Below are 25,025 nucleotides of genomic sequence, written 5' to 3' on the forward strand. Positions count from 1 at the left end.
ATAACAGGGACAGATAGTATAGTAAATATTGGAGGGTGGGGTGGGCCAAGGCTCTCCTGAGTTCTCCTCTATAAAATTCAGTGAATTGTAAATTATAAAATAAGTTTATTTCATTCTTAATAAAAAATAAAGTTATAATTGTGTTCTAAGAATAAAAATCAATCAAATACTAGTTAATGGATTGGACTTTTTTTTTTCTTGTAATATCATTATATTGTAGAGGTACTGAATTTCTACTTCATGTTTGAGTTGAAAACAAAATTAAAATATTTATCATTTTTAAAAGAATTCTCGAGTTTATTAATTTTTCTCAAAATCTTTCTCAATTTTTTAGTGATTAAGTAATTCTGTTTTACTTACTATTATTCATCAACTTTGTTTCCTTTCCTTTTCTTCCATTTTTTGGTTGTCTAGACTTCTAGACTTTCATTTGTCATTGAGTTTGTTGTGACCTGAGCAGTCTTTTCATATCACTGTTATTGACTTCTTGAAATATTGCATCTTTTACAATATTCACACTTTCACTTTGCAGAAGTTTTATATTATTTTTCCATTGTATTGTTGAAAATTTAACAATTTGCAAAACCACTCCCTGTCTCATGGCAAAGACAGATTGTAATATTGAATCTTAAATGTGAAATCTGCAAAAGCAAAGATTTGTCTGCTTTGTCTATAATAGTCTCTTCCAAGGTCTTAATGCAAAAACCTTAATTTTTACTGTGAAATATGATTTATCTTCTATTTCTAGCCTCATTCAGCCCACAATCTCCTCTCCTTTTTATCTCTAGCAAGTTAATTCTAGTCCTCTGAATAAATGTACAGCTGTAAGCCCATGAACTAGACTTTCTTGTAGGAATACTCATAACTGAGGACTACTTGGTACCTTCTTATGGTTTCACCCTGTCTTACAGAGTGGCCTCTGTGAACAAAAAGAGAGGGAAAGCTTCAATACTTTATTTTCAAGTGCTAATAAAAACCAACAAATGTATGTATGCATCTATTTGTTGTCTCTTGATGGTTATAGTTCAGATTTATCATACCTATAAATCCTTCAAGATAAATCAATAGAATACATGTTGAGTATAAAGTTACTCATATTTCCCCTGCAATATTACACTTTGTCCCATTTTCATATGTAGTATCTTTTAGTGTCTGGTACAAAATAACTTCTTAATAAATAGAGGTTGAGTAGAATAGTCAAATATCTCCTAGCAATAAAACTACTAATCATTTTTTAGTTTTAAAATACAAAATTATGTGTAAATGTCAGTACTACTAAACTTCTTAATGCTAGCCTGAACAAATGCAAATGAACTTATAGAAAACAAAGACAAGGACTTTGGGGAAATTTTGCACTTTACACTGTGTTGGAGGTGGTCAATGTGACATAACTCTGTGGGATCCATTTGCATATAGCAGGAAAATGGCAGGCATACACATAAAGTCAAAGTTGTTTTTTTTTTTTTTTAACATAGACATGATTTACTGGTGATCAAGTATGAGCAATGACAAAGCAAACTTGGTTGCCATTTGAAATATTTGGCTCTATCTCTGGGAAAAATTCAAGGCTTTCTAATAGATAAGCTTACAGTGTATATAGTTCATTAGTTTCACTGATTAGAACACTGATTGGTGAGGCTCAGATTAGAATCTGAATTCCTGCGGAGATCAAATTATCTTCAGTCTATAGCATGGCCAACTCTTACCTCCAAACAGCAATTCAGAGTTGTTGGTCTCACAATGATCTGAGTGAGAAGAGGGCGCAGTTTTAAATTAAACCTGTCATTACAACTGGAGAAACCATCACAGCTGTAACAGTTGTCATTCTGGGCTATGAAGACTTCCTTTCTGCAATTACAGCCAATCTAAAAGGACAAAACATTAAGTAATCTTTTAAGTAAGGTACTGGGATGGGATTTTTCTTTGTTGCAGTTGAACTAAAAAGTCATCCACCCGAGCAAAGTGACATCTTTATTAGAATCTAATTCTAACCCATTAGATTTGCTGCTCAGGTAAATAAAACAGATTCCAGTATTAAATACAAAATGAAAATGAGAGCTACATTATTGAATATTAGGCAAAATAAAAAATTACAGAATTGGATCCTAAGCCCAATTTATATAGAAAATTTCAATGCAGGAAAAGAGTTACAATATAGTCTTATTTTTTTTTTTGCCTCTATTTAACAATATAATTATGGTCAAATGTGTTTCCTTTGTTTTTGTTGTTCTTGTTTCTTTTTTGTTTTTAGTTCAACCCCAAATGGATTTTGTTCATCAAATAATCTGAAAACATTAAATTCTAGTTTTTAAAAAAGAAGAATATCCCTTAATTTCCTAAAGGATCATTTTTATTAAGAAAGAAGTATATTCCTTGCTGTCACTGGAAGCTTAATATGTTACAAATTTAGTTTTACTGAGCCAAGAAAAAAGCCATCTAATGACCAAGTATTTGTCCTTGCCAGACTACTACTGTTCTGTCTTTTCCTGGAATATTGACAATGGTATTAAAGATAATTAAGTTTTTGGACAAATAAAAGCAGCATAGAAGAACAACTTGATCCATTTAAAGAAATTTTGATTATAAAATATTGGAAAGGCAAAGGGAAAGATATAATAAAAATATTAAAGAAAACTTAAAATTTTATAATAAAAATCATCAATAAAATACTCATTGAAATACAAAGCCTGACTTTTTTTTTTACCACCAACATTTACAAATTATATTTAGATATTGAATTTTTACTCTAAAATAAAATATGTGATCATTTATGGAATTATTTTCCACCTGAACATTTTGTGAGAAGTGGCCATGGGCTAAAATTGCAATCATTTTTATTAAGAAATGAGTTTTCTTTGAAGTCAGCAAGTGTACATCGGTCCTAATAGGATCTATTACAAATTATTTTCTAGTCCAGAATCACACATTGCTTTTAGTTTTTAATGTCTCTTTAACTTAGAATAGGGCAGCATTTTTTTTTTTTTTTTTTTTTTTTTTTTTTGTCTTTCATGGATTTGAGCTTTTAGAAGAGTAGAGGCCAGTTGTATTATAGACTGACCTTTATCTTGGATTCATGGGATGTATCCTCATGACTAGATCTAGTCCATGCATTTTTCTCAGGGGTACTTAACATCATGAATGCTATATCCTCAGTGCATCATTTCAGGAGGCAAACAAAGCTATCTTAAATAAATAATTTAATAACCATTCTGCCATCTTCATGACAAGTTTTCTTTTTTCTATGATACATGTTTTCATCATTTTTAATACTTATAAACACAGATATACAGTTTTTCTGTGCTTCCTCTTCCATTTCCAATAGTAGAGCATTTTTATGTCTCTTTATAACTTTATAATTTATTTAACCAGTTTGCTACTAGGGAGTCAGGTTGTTCCAAATGCTTCCCTATTTATTAAATAAATAAAAACATGAAAGGCTATGTACACTGTAATTGGAGTCATTAGGTTCAACTGGATAAAACATGAGGACAAAACATGATGCTAATGGAAGCGAAGTTCATTTCTGTTCTCAGATCTTCAGCTACAGCTCCCTGATGCTCAGCCAACAGACATACAGATGGAAGCTTTGCAACAAGTGGGATCTGGCAGGGAATGAGGGTGAGACCAACCTACATTCATTCCCAAACCTAGAAAATAATTTTAAATGTAAGCCTTGTTGACAGTGACCCATCCATGTCATTTTTGCTCATGGGCCATAGAATGCTTTTGTGTATAAATCTGCTTGAGTGAAAATAGAATTTAAGTTGGCTTATAGGCTTAAATTTGTCACTTAAAAAATGATTTATTATAAAAAGCTTAAGTATATATCTAGAATTTTTACTTATGCCTTCTCCAATCTTTGTACTATAAAACACCCAAGGGAACACTTTGCACACTTCCACAAGTGGAGAGAGAACAATGTTTTATATAAGGAAGCTATTGTGAATGCAACCAAAATACTGTCAAGTGACAAGAAACACTATGTTGAAGTCCTACAGTGAAACCTTACAGATCCTTCCTGCAATATGAGATTTTCTGTTAGTGCTGGCAGTGGATCATGTGGAGTATCTCAGAAATTAAAACTTGAATTACAATGCCAGGCATCCTAACACAGTGCTAAACTCCCAAGGCAGAATGATGGAAAGAAGGAGAAGAGAAGACGATGTTGCCTATATTCACAGCAATGAATTGTGACTGCATTTCTAAAACTTGTCCAACCACCAGCCTGATAAAGAGCCTATCAGAGAATCAAATACTAAGTGGGATGGAAAGAATTATCATGGCTCTCACTGGTTACATCACTGCTTAATTTGGCTCTTCCCTATATCAAGTCAACTCCTAATTATCTGCTCTAATGGGCCTCAGAGGGAGGGGTGGGAACGGGGAGCTGTGACACAGATAATACTGAATAGCAAAGACTGCAAAATATTTTCTGTTAGGCTTATGCATATATCATATGCTTAAGAAGGAAGTATGTTTATCTTTCTAATTATGTTTTGCTTCGACTAATTTTTTTTTAATTCCCATGCCAATGAGAAAGCTATTTCATATTACACAGATAGTGAGGAGAGCAGCCTAGGTTTTAAAATCTTCAAGATAAAATTCATGAAATTGGTAAACTACAAGTTGGAGACACATTTTTCTGAAAATGTGGCCTCCCAGTGTCCCTGTAATTCAGTTCAGGCCTCCATCTGAGCCTGACTCCCCATTGCTTCCTCCTCTGCAGGCTTCTTCCTCGTCAGCACTGTAGCCCAGAGGGAACACCACCATCCTGATTCACCTGTAGGTGCTAGGGGAGTGGGAGTGTTCCCTTCCGCATCATCACCAACCCCTCAAAATTTCTGCATTCTGTATCAAAAGACCTGTGAGTATTTTAACTGATATGGTTTCAGATCGTGTGGTGCAAATTGCAAGGGAAGGAGGGTGGTGAGCTTCAAAAGACTATTTTGGAGCAAAAGAAACATGAACCTTTTTTCCTTCCTTCCCCCTGTCTCCCCACCCTGGCCCGCCCCCACTTTGCCTTTCCCTATAGTAACCTGAACCCTCCTGACTAGGCCTGTTCATCCAGCAGATAGATCACTTACAAAAAAGTTTTGGAAACCATGGATATAAATATTTCATCTGCTACTTTAGGAGGAAGGATTGCTGTACACCAGTGTTGTGCCTGTGTTTAAACAGTCCACTGAGCTCCTAACATCCTCGGCATTTAGACTGCACGTCCTGCAATTACCCCTGGCCTCCCAGCGTAGTGTGTGACCCCAACTACACCAAACACAACAAACTGTTTTCCATTCATCAAAGATGGCATGTGTTCAAGGTAAAACACTTTTAGGGTAGTGACCCCGTTAAGAGATTATGGATTTGTGAGCCCAAATATAGGCTCCAGGCCCATAGCAACCAAAGCAATACCTTGGTCAAGGATTCAAAACTTTATTACCCATAAAAAAGGCAAAACCGGTTGCCACCACTCACCCTGCCCTTTCAGTCTGCATCCTCATTGTGGATTGAAAAGGATATTATGCCTGGAAACTGTCTAATAATGAAGTGCTGCTCAAAAGGTTGGGTGTATGTATAGTTTGCTAGGTCTGCGGTCATAACTAACATAAGCAAGAAGGATTACTACATTTCTTTCCCCATGACCCTCCCCTAGACCAAAGAGAAGAGATTTTTATTATAGGTGAATTCATGTATTTTCTCTTGTTTTCATTTTAGTTCAATGAAACCATTGAATCATCTACATTGTGTTTTGGGAGGCACAATAGGTCAGGTGCTTTCAAATGTTTTTAACCTAAATCCATAGTAAGAATAATTTTTAATCCTGATCCATATATATGCAAACATTGCTTCCCTTATATATCTATATATATATATTAAAATACATGCATGTTTTCTTTATTATATGTGGTGCTCTCTGATACTTTCTAATTCTTTTCTATTTGTTGATGCTTGTTGCAAACCATTGCATACCGTGACCCAGTGCATCTGCCTCCACATGACACTGGTTGTAGCTTGCTAAAAGCTGCCTGACTCCAGCTACTCTGGCCAGTTCCAAATGACTAGTAGGCCTGGTAGAGATAAAGAGATCCCGGTCCCAATATTCTCATGGTACCATTTATGACAAAACTCAGACTTCTTTTTTTACTTTCATTCCTTACATATTAGAAAATCCTATTGGCTTCTCTTCAAATTATTTAGCAACTGACTACCCTTCATCATTTCCACCACCACCAGTCCAGGCCAAATCACAATCACCTCTTGCCTGGACCCCAGCAAAACCGTTAAGTCCTCCTTTTCACTCCTTTGCCCTTTTAGAGTCTTTCTCACAAAGAAGCCAGAGTGGTCCAGTTAAAATGTAAATTACATTACGTCACTTTTCAGTGAGCACCCTCCAATAGCTTTCTCCCATAACACTCTACATAAATCAAACCAAAGTCCATGCCATGTCTCATGCTACCATGTGCTGCTTGATCCACCCTGCCACCTCTTCAATCCCATCTTCTATTTCATTTCTGTTCAAGCACTCCAGCTTCAGACCAGCCACTTTATTTTTCCTCAGAGCACTGAGCCCTGCCATTGGGCATTTTCAATGGTCTGAAGTCTCCCTCCAAACTCCTCATACGGTGATTTACTGATTTGTCATGCTCATGTTCATTTTCCACTTGTTAGAATGTGAGCTTCCCAAGGGCACACAGATCTTTGTTTTATTCTCCAATGGTATATCCACAGTAGTGAGAAGAGTGCTTGCCACATTTTGGGTGCTTCTTAAATATTGATGGTTGAATGCAAAAAATGTTAACTATCATGTTAATACTATCAATAACACAAGCTACTCTTGCCTTTATGCACATACGCAACAATCACACAGCTCCTTTTTCTCCCAGGATCAAACAAACCAAACCAGGCACAGATTTAACATTTTGAATACCAACCATATACAGTAACAGTGAGAGAAAAAAAATGATATTTAACTTCATTATCTTTGTTTTGGGTTGGTCAGTAAATCATTTGTAATAAATGTTTTGCAAAAAAAAAATCTTTTCTAGTAAATTCTGAAGTCTATTATCTACATTTCAGGCTGTCTCCAACTGAATAGTTATGATAGGTATTCAGTGCATGTTTTCTAGAAAAGAATTTTTTAAAAAAAGCCCGGTTAGACCTTTCAGAAAGCCATTTCTATACCATTAAAATTACAGACTCGCTGAAATAAATCATTTCATCTAACATCGGTGCACAGAGAACCAGTTTGCAGTGTGGGGTCTTTTCACGGCCTCCTGGATTGCCATTTTTTGCTCAGAATATTCAAATGAGCCCCTTCAAAATCACATGTTGGTTATTAAACTGCAGACCAGGTAAGTGCAAGAGTTGACAATCTGGGAACCCTTTAATGATAATTCTCTGCCCGTGTTAGCCATGGTTTTCCTATCCCTGCAATAATCTTCAACTGTGTAATCAGTTAGAATCTAATTCAGTTCAGGATTAATCTCTAAATTCAGGCCTGAGCATTTCTCTAGTGCAACACCACTGGGGATTAGCCAATGCTGGATTCTGAGTTCAGAGATCAGGAGCAACACAGGAGAGAAAGAGGGTAAAAGAGGACTGTCAAAGTAAACGTTGGTTCGCATGGATATGTCAGCTTCATCCCCTTCACAACTATAAAATCTAGAAGACCGGTTTATTTTGGGAATTAATCTTTCCTTTAGTATATATCACATTTTGCAAAAAAAAATGGTTTCTATAAAAATGTCTATTCAAAAGTTGCCATGGTGTACCTTATAAGTGTTTATATATTATGTGAAGCATACGGAGTGAAATAAAATCCGACTCCTATTTCTTCCCTTGAGCAAATTCCAACATCCACCCTGCCAAGCAAGAAGCCATCCAATCTCTGCTTTGTTTAGCTCCTTTTGGAAGCAGTAGAATTTGTATGATGGAGATTTAGAGAAGTCTTCAGGTGGTCATGTGATAAAGCATTTCAAGTATCATTATTATATGTTAGTTAGTTCTTCCTAAGTGTTCTGTTTAATTAAGTGGGAAGCCACCCTTACCACAAACCAGAAAAGAATGTCAATGCAAACTATTCACCTGGGTTGAATGTGCTACATGCAGGTTAAGAACATAAATGCTGAATTAGATTGCCTGGGTTCAAATCCCAGCTCTGCCACTTACTAAGTAGACAAGATTGGTTATGTTACTCAACCTTTCTCTGCCTCTAGATGTTCCCTCTAAGGATAATAACACCTTCCTTGTAAAGATACTTTAGGATTTTTTTTAAAAGATTTTATTTATTTATTTGAGAGAGAGAGAGCACAAGCAGGGAGAGGGAGAAGCAGGCTCCCCACTGAGCAGGGAGCCTGACACGGGGCTCAATACCCCTCCCAAACCTGAGATCACAACCTGAGCCAAAGGCAGATGCTCAATGGACTGAGCTATCCAGGTGCCCCAGGATACTTTAGGATTTAACAAACTACTAGTCTGCTCAGGCTGCCCTAACACAATCCCTACAGACTTGGTGGCTTGTACAACAGACGTTTATCCCAGAAATCCAAGATGAATGTGCTGGCACAGTTGTTTCCCAGTGAGGACTCTCCCCCTGGCTTGCAGATGGCCGTCGTCTTGTTGTGATCTCATATGGCCCTTTCACTGTGCGCACACACTCTTGGTGTGTATTCTTCTTAGAAGGACACCAGTCCTATTGAATTAGGGCTCCACACTCATGGCTTTATTTAACCTTAATTACCTCTTGAAAGGTTCAATCTCCAAATACAGTCACACTGCAGATTAGGGCTCAACACATGAATTTTGTGGGGACACAATTTAGTCCACTGTAGGTCATATATACAGTGTCAGGTACATAGTAACTTCACCATAAATACTAGCTCTTGTTATGTGATAGAGTTGCATTTTTCTCTCAGATGTGTATATGGGTCTAACATTTATTGTTTTGGTTCGTTAAAATTCCAGTTTATAAGCAGAGGCACATTTACATAAGTAAACCCCAATTAATGCATTTATTTAAAGTGAGAATGAAGTTTCATTCTAGCGAGACGACTTAAACGCAGACATAGACACTTCACCTGTTCTTTTAATACATATTTTTAAAATATTTATTTATTTGAGAGTGTGCGAGCATGAGCAGAGAGAGAGGCAGAGGAAGAAGTCCACAGGACTCGGTCCCAGGACCCTGGGATCATGACCTGAGCTGAAGGCAGACACTTAACTGACTGAGCCACCCAGGTACCCTGTGTAAAATGCTTTAAAAGACACTCAACTGTAATCCTATAGAGTACATCATCGTCAGCAAAGTATGGTTTGTGGGCCAAATCCAGTCTATGGCTTGTTCCCGTACAGCATGTGAATTAAGAATGTTTTTTACATTTTTAAAGTGTGGCAAAACAAACATGCACACATGTGATTGAGGCCACCTATGGCTCATGAAGCTGAAAATATTTACTACTTGGCCTTTTGCTAAAAGACTTTGCTGACCTCTGCTCCATGGATGGAGTTTAGCCTGAGCTCTTCAAATACATCCATTTCTTGTAATGTGAACACCTTGGCTTTCCTCTACCCTGAGCAAAGTGTCCCTTTGTTTTTCCCAAGCATTTTATTTCTATCTTAATTATCTTAGGGGAAAGTAGTCTACAGACCCTGTCATGTCTCACCAACATCTGAGAAAGATACTAAGTACAATTTCACATTTTCTGGGCTACTGAGACCCAGTGATGGCCTCAGAAGTAAAGATGGATCATGGTGTTTTTGAGTTACCTTTTCTACTTAAGGTCTCTTATGGTCAGGCTGGGTCTGTTACTTCCTGCTATTGTTGTCTGTCCATCTTTGAAACGTCCTCCTCTTCTGTTTCTAATCTGCCTTGGTCTTGGAAAAGGAGAAAACAGAAATCACTATTGAGTACTCTTTCATCTATAAGATTTCATTAGATTCTTCTCATACATTAGCTTCTTTAGTTCTTACAGGATGACTCTATGGTTAAATGTCACCATTTCTACTTTACAGATTAAGAAAAGGTTTAATTTATTTGACCTCAGGCCCATGTCCCTCCAGCTCCAAAATTCAAGGCCTTTCACCAAGGAAACCCGAAAACCTGGCTGACCTAAACTGTAAGTAACATTAGTGTAAACAAACTAAAATGATGCTTTTGTAAATAGTGCCCAGTGTTGAAGTGTTCTAAGACACCTGTTTTGTTTTCCTTTCAGTCCCCAGCTATGTTCTAGATGGTTCAGTTGTCTGATGGACAACTTCCAAATCAGTGAGGTGCTGTGATAACACTTTAGTTGTCCAAATATATCCTCGGACATCATGCATTCGATGAATGCTGTATGTTTTTCAAAAGTAGCTCATATCTGAAAGTATGTGAAAGGGTACTTATTGAAATGGAGATTTAGTGTAGCTCTCTTTGCAAATTTCTTGCCCTGTGCAGAGCAGGGGGGTCTTGTTATTCTTTCTTGTCATAGGGAAGGATGGGATTCCAGGTGGAAAGCAGAAATGGTTAAAGAGACTTCTTTCCTGGATTTGGGGTTCCAAAAGCCTGAGCTCCTTTAGCATCCTTTGTAGGGCAGACTAGTGGGGTGGAAGGTGGGGACAGTCCCAGCAGCTAAGAGGAAAGAGTGAAGATTCCCTGCTGTGCTGTGGGAGAGAGGGTGAGTAGTGCTTTTGTTTACACATGTTATTTAAAAGATCAGGAAAAGCTAAATATGTGGGCAGCTTGGGTGGCTCAGCAGTTTAGCGCTGCTTTCAATCCAGGGCATTATCCTGGAGACTCAGGATCAAGTCCCATATTGGGTTTCCTACATGGAGCCTGCTTCTCCCTCTGCCTCTGCCTCTGTCTCTGCCTCTCTCTCTCTCTCTCTCTCCCCCTCTCTCTCTCTTTCTCATGAATAAATAAATTAAATCTTTTTTTTTTTTAAAAAAAAAAAGCTAGACATGTGTGTTTTTGTGGATTTAGAGTGAAAGGCTGATGGCCACACTAATGGATCTCTTGTGTAGTCACAATGAAGCTGTAATGGGATTTGGAAAGCACTAATGAGATGACAGTGTTGTGCTCGGCAGAAGAGATGGTTGTAGATTGGGGGCCACCCTGACGTGTGAAATATGGTGTTCAGGCAGCATTGACCTTCTCTGGTATAAATCATGGTGGACTCAGTTCACAGTAGCGTCTATCCCATTGGAAGTTGGAAGGGTTGTTTGATTTGAACATGTGGAGAGAATGTGTTTGTATGAAACTTTGGTCCACAAACCCAGAATTATAAGATTGACCATACTCCTTTATTGCTTTTAAGTCAAAATATTTTGTCTTTGAAACTCCATCTCAGTTATCCAGTTATTACTGGGAGTCCCTCTCCTTCTCTCGGTTCCACAAGAATACAAAAAAAAAAAATGTTTTGTGGCATCTACACATTTCTTGTAGTATCTAGGAATTGGGGAAAAGACTCTCTCAGATTTTCTTAAGGTTAACATGGTGATATCCAGTTTCTTCTTGGTAGAAGAGGAAGGTGGTACCAACCAGTGGTACCTTTCTAGCAGCCATCTTAAGAGCTTTATGTTACTTAAAAGGTCAAAGACACTTTTGTAAGTATATGGATTTAAGAACTCAGATTCAATCATAATCACAAGATCACTTCTAAAAAGTATTATTTATAGGTCTTTATTTTTCCTATTTATAAACAGATAATTGACCAAAGCAGAGGAGTAGAAAATCCAGAAAAATGCAGAGAGAATAAATATCAATACCTGTGATATATATTCTTCCCAAAACTCTTCCCCATCTAGATGTTTTTTAATATGCAGAGTTAATATTCAAAACATTGAACCACCTGCACAAGTTTAGGCACCAACTAATCAGAAACAAGTTCTGGCTGACAATGGAGAAGGATTTTGAGCCTCCCTGCCAAGCTCCCCTTTCAGACTTCATAGCTTCTTTATCTTGAGGAGGTCAAGATTTGCCATATTTGGGGAAGCCATGTGTGGTGGGGGGCGGTTATTGGTGCACCGGCTATTTACCAAATGATATAGAACTCCTTCAATAGTTTGACAAGTATGGGTGTATGGCCATCTGTACCATTATGCACTGATGGAATTATTAGCCTGGGATATATTATAATTACTTACTGTTTGGGTTTACTCCACTTAGCAAAATGTAGTAAACATTTTCCTGTAGCATAATATGTTCCTATAAATGAGAACTTTGTAACTGCAACAAATCTTTGGTGATGCACTCCAGGCATACCAAGACGATGGATGATTCCATCACCTCTCACAGTGGCTGGGTGGACATGTGCTACCAGCTTCCAAAACCAGTCACCTCTAGACACCTTGACTGTTTGCCCTAGTGTGATATAAAAATACTGTCATCTTCTTCATGTGTCATGATGTGAAAGGGTTGAGAAGAATCCCTTTACTATAAGGTTTTTTAATAGGAACATATATCATGATAATGGCTGTAATATGGTTTACTTAGCTCACCCCCTAGTAGTGGACTTCCATCTTGTTTTTCATTTTTTTCAGCATTTTACTTCTAATGGATACACTTAAACGTATATCTGATTATTTTCTTAAGACAAGCTCTCAAAAAAGGGATTTTGATATATTGGGTCCTATTTAAGACTTGGACACAGGAAGGCCTGGGTGGTTCAACAGTTGAGCATCTGCCTTCTGCTCAGGGCATGATGCTGGAATCCTGGGATGGAGGACTCCCTACAGGGAGTGTGCTCCTCCCTCTGCCTGTGTCTCTGCCTCTCTCTCTCTATATATATATGTCTCTCATGAATAAAAAAAAATGTTAAAAAAAAAGATTTGGACACAGAGTATCAAATTTCCCTACCTTTCTATGAGTACCAAAGAATAGAGGCTCTAGATCTAGACTACTGGCATATGCAAGCTGTTCCATCACCTCATTAGATGTGTGACTCAACGCCTCTGTGCCTTAGCCTCCTTGCTTAAAATGGGGGATAATCATAATATTTATCTCATTGGATTGTCATGAGGATCAGATGAGTTAGGAGTACTTAGAACAATTCCTGGCTCATTATTAGCACTCATTAAATCTCAGCTATTTTCTTTAGTAGTTGTAGTTTTGTTATATTTTTAAAAAGATTTTATTTATTTGAGAGAGAGAGAGAGAGAGAGCATGAGTGGTGGGAAGGGGTGGAGGGGCAGAGAGAGAGGGAGAAACAGGACCCCTCCCCCACAACACACACAGGGACCAGGGAGCCCAACATGGGGCTCCATCCCAGGACCCTGAACCAAAGGCAGTCAACCAACTCAGCCACCCAGGTGCCCTAGTTTTTGTTATTTTAAAGTTTTCCAATTTTCACTCCCTCAGAAACATAGAAGGATGTCATTTCTCCCATAATCTCAAAGGCATTGGGAATTAAGTTCTTTATGCTTATTGCTATAATATTATAGGTACTTAAAGATTTTCCTTTTAGAAAAATGAACTTTAATTACTTATGAGATTAAATATGAGATTACAAGTCTGATTGACATGTTTTGTCTTTCGTCTTTTGCTCATTTTCTATTAGGCTGTTTGTCCAATTCAGGGATATTTTTAAAAGTGAAAAACATTCTGGGAGTCCTAGGCGGCCTGTTACACCATTCCAGGTAAAATGAAAAATAGAAAAGCCAAAGTAATCGGAACCTCATGGATGTGCTCTAGATAGGGAGTTTCGGTTTTACAACCTTGGCTGCCCATTGTAATCACCTGGGAAACTTTAAAAGCTGCTCACGACTGGGCCACACCCCCAGAGATGGTAATTTAATTGGCCTGATTTAATTACCTGGCATAGGGATTGTTAAAAGCTCCCCAGGTGATTCTAATGTGCAGCCAAGACTAGTGTAGGTGGGTACGGATTAATTCAGGGTCAGCTGGGTGTGTCCGTGGGGCCGGGTGCTGGAGAAAATGACTTTCATGATCAACGACTCTCCAGGCCAACTGAGTCAATTGCCACCGTGTAAATTGGCTACAAGCCTTCTGACTAAGACTGAAAATAAAACATCCAATTCTGCTAGACTTTGCAATATCTTAAAATTTTTACTCTGGACAGTTACTTTCACTTTCAAATTTTTCCTTTTTATTATTATTATTATTTTTTTAATCTGCCCAAATGTTACACTTGCTTTTTGGTGGTAGAAAAGATACCTGGAAGATATTTCCCGTTCTTGACTAAGTTTCTTCTGTGTTGTGTTGCTGTTGATGAAGCAAACAATCACAAAAGGATTAAATGGCACACAAAACAGACTGGATAATATGCACCCTGTGTACAACAGCTTTGATCTTTTGTCTACTTTGACCGTAAGTGCCTTGAGATTCAGTATTTTAAGAAAAGAGTACTTCCCTTGGACTAAAAACTATAAACTGAATTTGTCCTTGAACTGGGAATTTTCAACCACAATGTGTTTTCAAGGAAAAGCTTTAAGAGTAGCTTCAAAGAAGTCAGAAACTTAAGAGAAGGACAAGATGCTGATGTGTTAGGAAAGTCTACAGTATTTGCCTCTGTGGTTTTGAAGATGTAAATAGAAACAGCTATGGCAGAGAAGTTCTATAATTAGCTTTCATCCTGATTCCAAAAGTTGCTTATTTTAGAGCTATTAATAGTATAGAAAAACCACTGTTTAAAACTCTGGGTTTGGATTTTCTGGTACTTTAATGAAAAAATTAGTATTTTCAAACTTTGTGGTTACTCTAAAGTCATAACGCTAGAGAAGCAGAAGTTCTCCGTTGCTGAAAGGTTTTTGGGAATGGTGGATGCTCCAGTAATTTTCTTCTTCCCAGGCATAGTTTTCTTTAAGAGTCAGAGCATGAGTTTAAATTAGAAATTAAATAAATTACTGATCTAAACTGTGGCTCTAGTTATAGACAGACACTGGTATTTAGACCAAACAAATGTTCTCTTTAAACACAGTGACCTTACCCAGTTGTTCTTCCAAAAACCACAACAGAAAACAATCTTGCTCACTTAATCATGTCTCCCTGAAGAAACCACCACCTAGAAGGGTAGCTTTCAGAATACATTCAGCAGCAGGACGAGGCAACCACATCCTACCCTGAAAAGCGAATCCTCAGTATTTCCTCTTAATCCAAACCACCAGTCAGCATCAAATTCCTTCCCTGTGCTCAGCAAATGTGTTGTTTCATTACCTGTTTTCTCACTTGGGTGAATTCCTAGTAGATCTGGATCCTAAAGGGTACCAACTGAATCTGGAGAAAGATTTTAAATAAACCGCTACCCCCCCCACCCACCCAAATTTTACCCAGGTGGCAAAGTAGCCCAGAGGGGCATAAGAGACACTAAGCTGTGTCTTTGATGGAAAGAATGGATATTAATGGAGTCAAAGAACATTTATGGAATTCCCATTTCATGTTTTTCTAAGTTTTAGGGAAAATAATTTTAAGCAATAGTGACTAATAGAATCAAAGAAGTGAATAAAGTCAAGTTATAATTACGTTACTCTTTATATACCGGAAAGAAAAGGGGAAAAAAAGTTCTGGATTAGCCTCTTGGACATGAGACAGGGAAAATGCAGCCCGGGTGTACCTGGTCATATTTAAAGATGGCAGTGAGTCTTAGAGAATACCTTCTAGAAATCAGTCAAATAAGATTTGTTCTGCATTCCTCCAAGAATTCAGGACGCTGTTTGATGATCGCTGTGTGATTCCCCTGGAATCATTTGAACCTACCCAAGAGGGACTGAACCCTTCCCTGCAGTGGTTCTCAATATTTATTTCTCAGAATTATCTGTAGAGAATTTTAGAAAATTACCCATGCTTGTAGCCTATCCCAGAATATCAGAAACAGAATCTGTGCTGGTATGTATTTTAAAGAAACATCCATAAATCTATCCACAAGTATTTTCTGGTGCACAGCAAAGTTGAACACCTCTGAATTTAGGCAAATAGAAAGGACCAGATTTCCCCTCAAGAAACTAGCTTTTCTAAGGAGTCGAGGGCTAGGGGTTTTTGAAGCTGGTTTAGATCATCTCAGCAGTCTCTTTAGAGGACCTCGAATCCTTCCAAGTGTTCTAATGAACAAGATGGTCACAGAAAGGACACTCTTTAATTGTAAAGTGTCTTTGAACATGAAAGAACTATGAACTTGAAAGCAAAATTCCAACCAACCTTTTCTCTAAGAATTAAGTTTCGAGATGACTTTTGTTTGTAGTGTTTGTAATTTTATTAAGAAAAGAATGAGAACTCCTTCAATTAATCGGGACAATCTTCTGTTTTCTACAAACATACACTTCACATATATATGTTCCTGTTTTTAGATTTTGTCATATCATTCCCAAGAATGTTTCCATTAGAAGTTATTTGCCAAAATATGATCACACAGTTCATAAATGCATTTTCTGCAATTTATTTGATGAAAAAGAGTGCATGCAGGAGATTAGATTCATATTTACTGCTCGGGAAAACATTCATTCTTTAAATAATGGATTGGTTATCATTTGTCTCATTTTGCTGTCAAAAACTGAAGTTCAGATTAGGAGAAATCTTCAGCAGCATACAGTTAGTAAGTAATAGAGTCAGGACTTAAATTCAAGTCTGCTGATCCCATAGCTCATATTTTCTAAATTGCATTATCCTGGGACAATCAATAGAGAGGCAAATGTCCTTTCTTGGTCCTTGAAAACATATCATTTAATGATTTATATGCTAGAGGACTAATTCTGTATTCACAGTACGGCCATAAAGATCACACAAGTAGATATCTAATAAAGACTTTTTCATCTCTCCTATTTTCCTATTTTTCATGAAGGGGTATGTAGACGTTTTAAGGAATCTTTAAGGGGGTCCGATATTTTAAATTATCTATATCTTACTAACCAAATAAGAAATAAAACAAAAGAGTAAGGCAGATGAGAGCCTAATTATTGCCTTTATTATGGACCAACTTTAGACTGAAAGTTATGGCTTGAATCTGAAGGAAAGTGGGCCATCTCAAATTGAATCCCAGTTTTAAACAGACTTCTCTGTCCCAGCACAGGCAGTTCCCATTAACACTTGAAGCTTGAAGGACTAGACGTACATGTCTGCTTTCTCTATCCAAGCTTGCCCTTAAGAGAAAATCAAGAGGAAAAGTCTAGGTCTCTCCAAAGTCACCAATGAGATAAGTTACTCTACCAGCAATTGCTCCAGCTATGGTTCCGCCTGCACTAGGGGGGAAAAAACAAAACAAAGCACCAAAAGTGAAGAGAACGCTTCTCCTAGACTGAAAATGATGCCAGGAAGGTTTTTTTTTAAGCTTTTTTTTTTTTTTTTTTTTTTTTTTAAGATTTCATCTACTCATTCATGAGAGACAGACAGAGAGAGAAAGGGGGGGGGGTGGTGCAGAGGGAGAAGCAGGCTCCATGCAGGGAGCCTGACGTGGGACTCGATCCTGGGACCCCAGAATCACGCCCTGGGCTGAAGGCAGGCGCTAAACCGCTGAGCCACCCAGAGATCCCCCAGGAAGTTTTTCACATGCTTAATAAAAACATGTAAGGACACATCTAAAGTTAAAATGTATTCACTCTGCTTAAGGAAGAAACAAAAAGCTACCAAAAGAGCCACCACATTCCCATATTTACAATCCAGTCCACTGAAGAGGAAAGATGAAAAAACCTTCATGTAATATCAGTGTTTCTAGTACACACTAATAAAGCAAATATTAAAAGTAAAGGTTTGAAATATCATCACTCAGGGTCAGAGAAGTTAAGAATTTGGACATTTCTACTGTCCTTAAAAAAAAATCCATGCTTTCTTTTTTTTTTTTTTATTTAAATTCAATCAGCCAACATATAGTACATCATTAGTCTCAGATGTAGTGCTCAATAATTCATCAGTTGCATATAACACCCAGTTCTCATCACATCACGTGCCCTCGTTAATGCATCCCCCAGTTAACCCATCCCCCCACCCTCCTGCCCTCCAGCAACCCTCAGTTTGTTTCCTAGAGTTAAGAGTCTATCATGGTTTCCCCCCTCTCTGATGACTTTCATGCTTTCTATTTCCTTCATCTTTCGTAGAATTTGCTTTAAATTAAGATACTTTTGAAGAAACATACTTCACAACAGAAACTGAAATTCCTTGTCACCCCAAATCCTCAGTTGTATATGAAGACTGAGACCTTCAGAACTGACAGCACTGTCTACTTAGCTTTAGATGTTCTTTTGATTCTTCTTTAGTACATTTGAAGGCAGTACTTCCACCATTTAATATTTATAAATGTGTGGAGTATTATTTGCTCAGCTAATAGCCCATTTAAACCAGGACACAAAAAGTTATTTCATAATTAATATAAATTTATTTTTTAATTAAATTTAATTTCTAACAAGGTCTTACTCTTCATGAGTTTTTAGCTTACACTTTAAAAACAATGTATAATATTAGAGCAGATTTCAGAATAATTTAGGCCAACCTCCCTGCCTCATCCTCCTAAAAAGTCTTTCTATCAGTTTCCCTAAATTTGAGCCAATATTTGTTTGATGTAATATCTCAAAAGTCATAGAAATACTAGAGCCAGAAGGCACTAGGTCCCCTGCCCTCATTTCATAGATAAAAAAACCTTGGACTTAAAAAGATGAAATGATGTGACAAAGATTGTGTAACTTATTTAGGAGCACTGGATCTGGAGCTGAATTCTTCTAACCCCTGGAAGGATTTTTCAACAGGAGTTACCATATTTTCCAGTTTACTTCCATATGAATAATTTCCAATTTAAAAATTGTAATCTCTAGAATGATATTTCTCAATCCTCATGGTTTTCTTTAAGGTTTGATAGTATAATTTTTATTTTATTTTCAGTTTTTTTTAAGTCTAGTGTAATTCTACAGAAGGAGGAGAATAGGTTTTTATTGCTTTTATTGATATTTTTATAGCCCACACACAGAAATCACATGATATCAAAAATCTTACAAAGCATGTGGTTTAGCTCCATCTGGCTCCAATTCTAGTATGCAATTCTAACTTCATGAAAGAAATGCATGAGCACTTTCCACTCCTGAATGTTTCAGTGCTTGGGTTTGTTTTCCCAGACTTGCTCTCTCATTCAGATTTCACTCTCATTACCTGCATTTTGTGGGAGTCCCTTTGCCTTTTCCAAGGGTACACATCAGATTGGGAAATCAGCTTGGGTTACAAAGTTGGGTACAGTTATGTTTATTTACTGTTCTTTAGTAAAAAGCTAAAATGTTCCGGCCTGTTTATTACATTAGAAGATGTTTAAGTGCATGTCCTAAATAAGAAGCGCCTTGTTTTCCGCTTGGCTTCAGGCAACTTTGAAATCCCTGGGGGTGACCATGTCTGTTCTTGGAGGTTCTCCTTGCAGTCCGATTGTGTAAAACAAATCTGCTTCTTCTCCAGCCGCACTTGGAAGTCTCTCCTTTCTCTCTTGTTCCCTCTTGATTTAAAAAAAAAAAAAAAAAAAAAAAACCTGCTTAGCTACTCCATATCAGAAGAAAAACACTACTTTCCTAGCCAAAGATTTTTGCATTGACTGAGGCTATTTTGATGCTCAAATTTATCTTTCAAAATTGGAAATCAGGTTTCTTCCATCTCAGCAACGATTTCCATCAATATGATGGCAGCCGTTATACTTTTCCAACAGGTAAACCTATGAATAAATGTACTTGTGTTTAAAAATATCTTGATGCAAAATGTAACATAACACAGCTTATGTTGACACAGTGGGAAACTAAAAGAAATGAGCCCAATTTTCTGACCCATTGGCGTGACAGTAAGTGGACTTGGATAAAGTGAGAAAGAAGCCATCAGAGGAACAAGATGTTCTGATAATCCTACCCTTCCCAGGAGCACATCTGCTTTGATATGAGGACACAGAGGAGTGCTGGAAATGGACTGTCAGTTTCCCACCACTCTGTTCATGGCTGTGGCACCAATGACCTGCATACAGATCAAGAGGAGGCTTTGTCAACAACCTCCAGGATCTCAGGACAAAGAGAAGTTAGAGTCATCACCTGTAAGCCTAATCTACTCCAGCTGAAATAATCACATAATTGAAGTAAAATTACATTATTAACATTGAATTACTGATTCATGTCTCCTTCCTTCCATGTGTACACTCCCAGCCTAGCAAACTGAATTGGCAATCTTGATGCACTTTCTAAATGTCTTTCTCTTTCTTTCTTTCTTTCTTTCTTTCTTTCTTTCTTTCTTTCTTTCTTTCTTTCTTTCTTTCTTCTTTCTTTCTCTCTCTCTCTCTCTCTCTCTCTCTCTTTCTTTCTCTCCTTTTTTGTCTTTTCTCAACCTTTAGCCAAAAAAAATAGAGTGATATTTTTTAGGAACTTTTAGGGAGCCAAAATGTATGCTAGATGCATTAGTTTTATGTCGGATCTAGGATCTAAGGGAAACAAGAAATCCAGGAAAAGTTTCAAAATCAGACTGAGTCTAAGAGGAAGCAGTCTTTGGCTTGGTGCCTTAATGGACAGCAGGAATGATGCAGAGAGGATTATAAGTCACTCATTCCCCAATTAGATCTCATTTTCCCTGACGGCACAATAAAACCATGTCTCCACACAGCAGTAAAATTCATATTCCACTGATCAGTCAGGTTCTTTATTGCTGATTAGATTTCCTGAATAAAGAAAGTTCAGTAGTAGCCATAATGAAAAAGCTTCAAATGTGATGGATGGTGAGAGTTGAGCCTCGCTTAATAGTACTATTTCAGTTAAGGTCTTCAAGACTTTTGCCAAATTGAACTTGAAATAGAGTCTCAGCATATGCAACCTGGCTGTTTTCACAGCACATGAGCTATTGGACCCGAAGTTCCACTGACAGAGCAGAGGCACATGGGAAGGTCACACCAGCAGCGTGGCATGTGAGAACAGGCGACAGGTCTGCACTGTGGCCCTGATCTGTCCAGAACCATTTACATCATTCGATGGTGGAACGCATTTCCCTCTCTGTGGGGAAGTCGAATGTGAGTTCTCCAGGCAAAACTGCTATGGCTGTAGGAACAGCACAAACCAAATACTCTAATCACGTGGAATCTGGCTTCCCTCCTCAGGGCACATCAGCCAAGGCAACAGAAACCAAAATAGTGCAGGAGAAATGAGTGTTTTGGGTGCAACCTCTCATCACGAGTCCCTTCCCTCCTCTCTGCCAACAGGTCCCTAGGTTTTGCCATTCCCATGACTGCTGTGCCATAGAGGCCAGGCGAGAAAAACATTGGACCAGTTACCTTTTGCTTAGACCCATAATGGTGCTCTTTTGAGAACAAGAGATGGGATAAGGAGGCTTTTTTTTAGGAGAGTAAAGGTAAGAGAGCCATAAGAATTCAGTGTCAGATTTCTTCAAGCTTCTCGGCTTAGTTTTATGGAAAAACCTATGTTTCCATAAAGAAGCAGTACTATTATTTGCCACCGAGATTCCAAAGCTTCAAATACTTGCTTATTATGGGTGCGCTTATCAGGAAAAGATGAGATAACCCTGTTCCTCCGAAACTATATGTGTTTAGGTGGGGAGGGGAGGCCCCTCGGCAGTTCTGCAAGTATGCATCAAGACAGCAGGGATTCTCATCAGTTCTAGAGAACTGATTTAGAATCAAATTCCTAGAATATTGGCCAACTGTAAGATGAACACTACCCATGTATAAAGACTGCTGGGCCAAGAGAGACTGACCAGCCATTCCAAGCAGAAGCTGGCTGTTGTGCAGAGAGTAGGAGCCAAGGGCAGCTGGCCACAGGTGTGAGTGGTGCTGGTGGCACACAAGCCCTAGACAAATGCAATGTAGGCAAAGCTCTTTCCTGATCCTGCCTCGCCTTCCACTATGAAGTCTCCTCTCTCTCTCTCTCTCTCTCTCTCTCTCTCTCTCTTTCACTCAGTACAAAACACTCATGTACCAGTTCCAAGGAAATCTGCTTTCCCTATCACCAGGACCCCCTGGCTGACAATTACCCTCCCCTCCTTTTTCATTGTCAGACGTTCCATTCAGAGATCCTATGCCAGTTATTGTTTGCCCATGAGAAAGTGAAAAATAATCTTTAATCCTCCATTCAGCGGATGTTTATATCCTAAAGGACATCTGGTGTTCAACTCAAGAGGATTTCTCATTTGTGGTTAGCGGGGGTTATACCTCTGAGCATTGGGTTTTATGGCACCAGAGTCTCCCATTCACCCAAACTTTCGTAGGGAATGAAATATAATAAAGCAAACCAATTTTATTTATCTCATTTAATCTTCTATGTACAAACTGGCTTTATATTTGTAGTTTTATAGTAAACTTAAATTCAGAGAGGCTAACTGACTTGCCCAGACCTCAGTAACTCTGTGTCCCAAATACTCTACATGTTTTTGTACTTCATCACATCATAATCTTTAATATGTCTAGCAGAAGTATTAATTTTTAGAAGTAAATGAATTGTCTTTCCAATGTCTGATGTTAGAATATAACATTCTTATACCTAAAATAGCAGGTGCTTTTAAGCCAGAAAGACCTGAGTGTGAATCCCAGCTAACTGGTTCTGGGACTAAAGGAAAGGCCTTTAAACATTTTCCCCGTGAAGGGGTAGTACATGTTTAAATTAACTGCTGTATTTAAAAACCTCGCACCAGTAGCCATAATCCTTATTCATAATCCTTATTTAATGTTTCATATTTTTTGAATAGTGGAAAAATATCCCATCTTTGAAAAACCATCCTTAGATAGCAAAAATTCATTAAAAAAAGTGTTCATGGCTATTATTATAAGGGCCTGCTTCTTACATCTTCATTTAAACATATGTGCCAATTAAACCAGTAATTTAAAATTCCTCTTGGAAACCTACAACACACAGGCTAATGTTAAAAGAGTGAATGCATCGCTCTCTAATTGAGAATTTTCTCCTAAATAAGAAAAGTAATTGTATCAGTACTCAAATGCAGCTCAAACCCAGAGGCGACGGCAAGGAAATGCCAAATCCTTTAGGTAGATGTGGAGTTTTATCTTTCAGCGATAGAAAAATGTACCTAAAACTTTCCTTACTTTCTGTGGTTCCCTACAAGCAGCATCAATTTATGTAATTGGGTGATACATAGCACTTCTGAGCAATAAATAAAAGTTACCACCTAATGCGCTCGACTATTTATATAAGGATCATGATTCCCTCCCAGATAATTCATAAATTTAGAAATCCATCCCAATAAGCACAAATTTTTTAGCTTCTTCAGTGCTTGCAATTCTTCCTGAATATTCAAGAAGAGGCAAGGATGACTAAGTTATGGTAACTTCAAGGATTTAAAGTGTGATGGGAAAGTTAGCCTCCCAGTACAAAGCCATTGACCTAGGATAGGTTGTATAAGCAAAGTGGCGTAGGAGGATAGAAGAAGCTTTGATTCTGCCTGGGGCACCAAAAAGGGCTTTGGAGAAAGTAACAGTTGAGTGGAGACTTCAAAAGTTATAGAGTGGGAGGAAAGTAAAATTCAGAGAGACACAGAAAAAGTGGAGACAATGTGAGTATAAATGTGAATGATTCTTTCAGTAACAGCAAGTTCTCTGCTTTGACCGGACCATGAAGTACATGGTAGCAAGAGGCATTATTGTGCTAAGCAGAATATTGCCCACCCTCCACCCCCCAGTGATGTCAGGGTCCTAATACCTGGAAGCTGTGACTATGGCAAGTTTCATGGCAAAGGGCAATTAAGGTTGCGAATCCACTGACCTTATGGAGGGAGATTATCATGTGTGATCTGGGTGAGCCTGAACTAATCAGAAGGATCTTACAAGGGGAAGAGAGAGGAAGATGTCAGAGAAGCACGTGACCTGCATTTGGCACCTTTGAACACAGAGGAAGGTGTCACAAGCCAAGCAATGCAGGAAGCCTCTAGAAGCTGGAAAAGACTAGCAAGTGGGCTCTTTCTCCAGCCTTCAGAAAGTAATGCAGTTCTGATGACACCTTGATTTTAGCCCAGTGCGATCCCTATCACACTTCCAACCTACCTAACTGCCAGGTAAGAAATTTGTGTTGATGCCACGAAGTTTGTGGTTGTCTGTTAGAGCAGCCACAGGAGACTCCTACAGAGGTGAGGAGTGGAAACATGGACAGGGGTCAGAGTGAAGAGCTTCGATGCATCGCAGAGATATGTGGACTATATTCTAAGAAAGAAATGCCATGGAAAGAGAGTCACATGATTGGTTCTCTGCTTTGGAAAGCTGGATTTGGACACAGTATTGAGGGTACACTGGAGGGAAGTTAGGTCAGAGGAAGGAGGACCCTTTCGGGGCTGTTGCAAAAACAGAAGGCTGAGTTAGGGCCACGAATCTGGACATGGAGATAGAGGGAGAAGGGTCGTCATAACCCAGGACATTGAATTCGTGCTACAGATCCAGGGTGTCCTAGATCCAGAGAGGGAAGTACCATCTTGGTAGCCGATTCGGTGGCTGCTTGAAGCCCATTTCTCAAAGTTCAGCAAGTGAATTAAGGGAACCAGTTAGAGTCCCCTTCCCAGGTTTTATCATTGATAGCTTTCACATGATATTTTCTATTCATTTATTACTATTTTGTTTTATTTCTCCCAAGAGGGAAAATCATGCTGAAAGGCAAGCTAAGAGAAAAAAAAAAAAAAAAAAAAAGGTTTAATAGGCAGTTTTGTGTGACTGAGCCCCTGGCTAGGAAAATCACAGCAGAGGACCAGATTCAGAAACCTGTTGAGCCAGTCATTGTGCTGAGAACTCAGAGGCTATTGAAGGTTTTCCCAGTGTGATCACTCTCAGGCATGGCCCCCTGGATGTGCGTCAGTACAGAGCTACATTTCCTCTGTCTTCATAAACCACCTCCTTCAAGGAATTTGGGAATAAGTCAACGACATATTGTACATGCTTCCACTCATTCTCTCATCCAAAAATAAAATAATAATAATCACCACTAAATGTCAAGCCTTCCCTGTTCATGGGAGATAGCATGTCCCTACCCTGATTTGGGACAGAGGGGGCAATCAGAGTATGAACTCTGTGAAGCAGCAGAATGGCATAACAGGGGCATGCAGGGGGGGACAGTGGAAACACAAACCAAATTAACACTGGCAAATCATGGGGCACCTG

The sequence above is a fragment of the Vulpes vulpes genome, chromosome 7 (assembly GCF_048418805.1).
Source record: "Vulpes vulpes isolate BD-2025 chromosome 7, VulVul3, whole genome shotgun sequence".
Taxonomy (NCBI): domain Eukaryota; kingdom Metazoa; phylum Chordata; class Mammalia; order Carnivora; family Canidae; genus Vulpes; species Vulpes vulpes.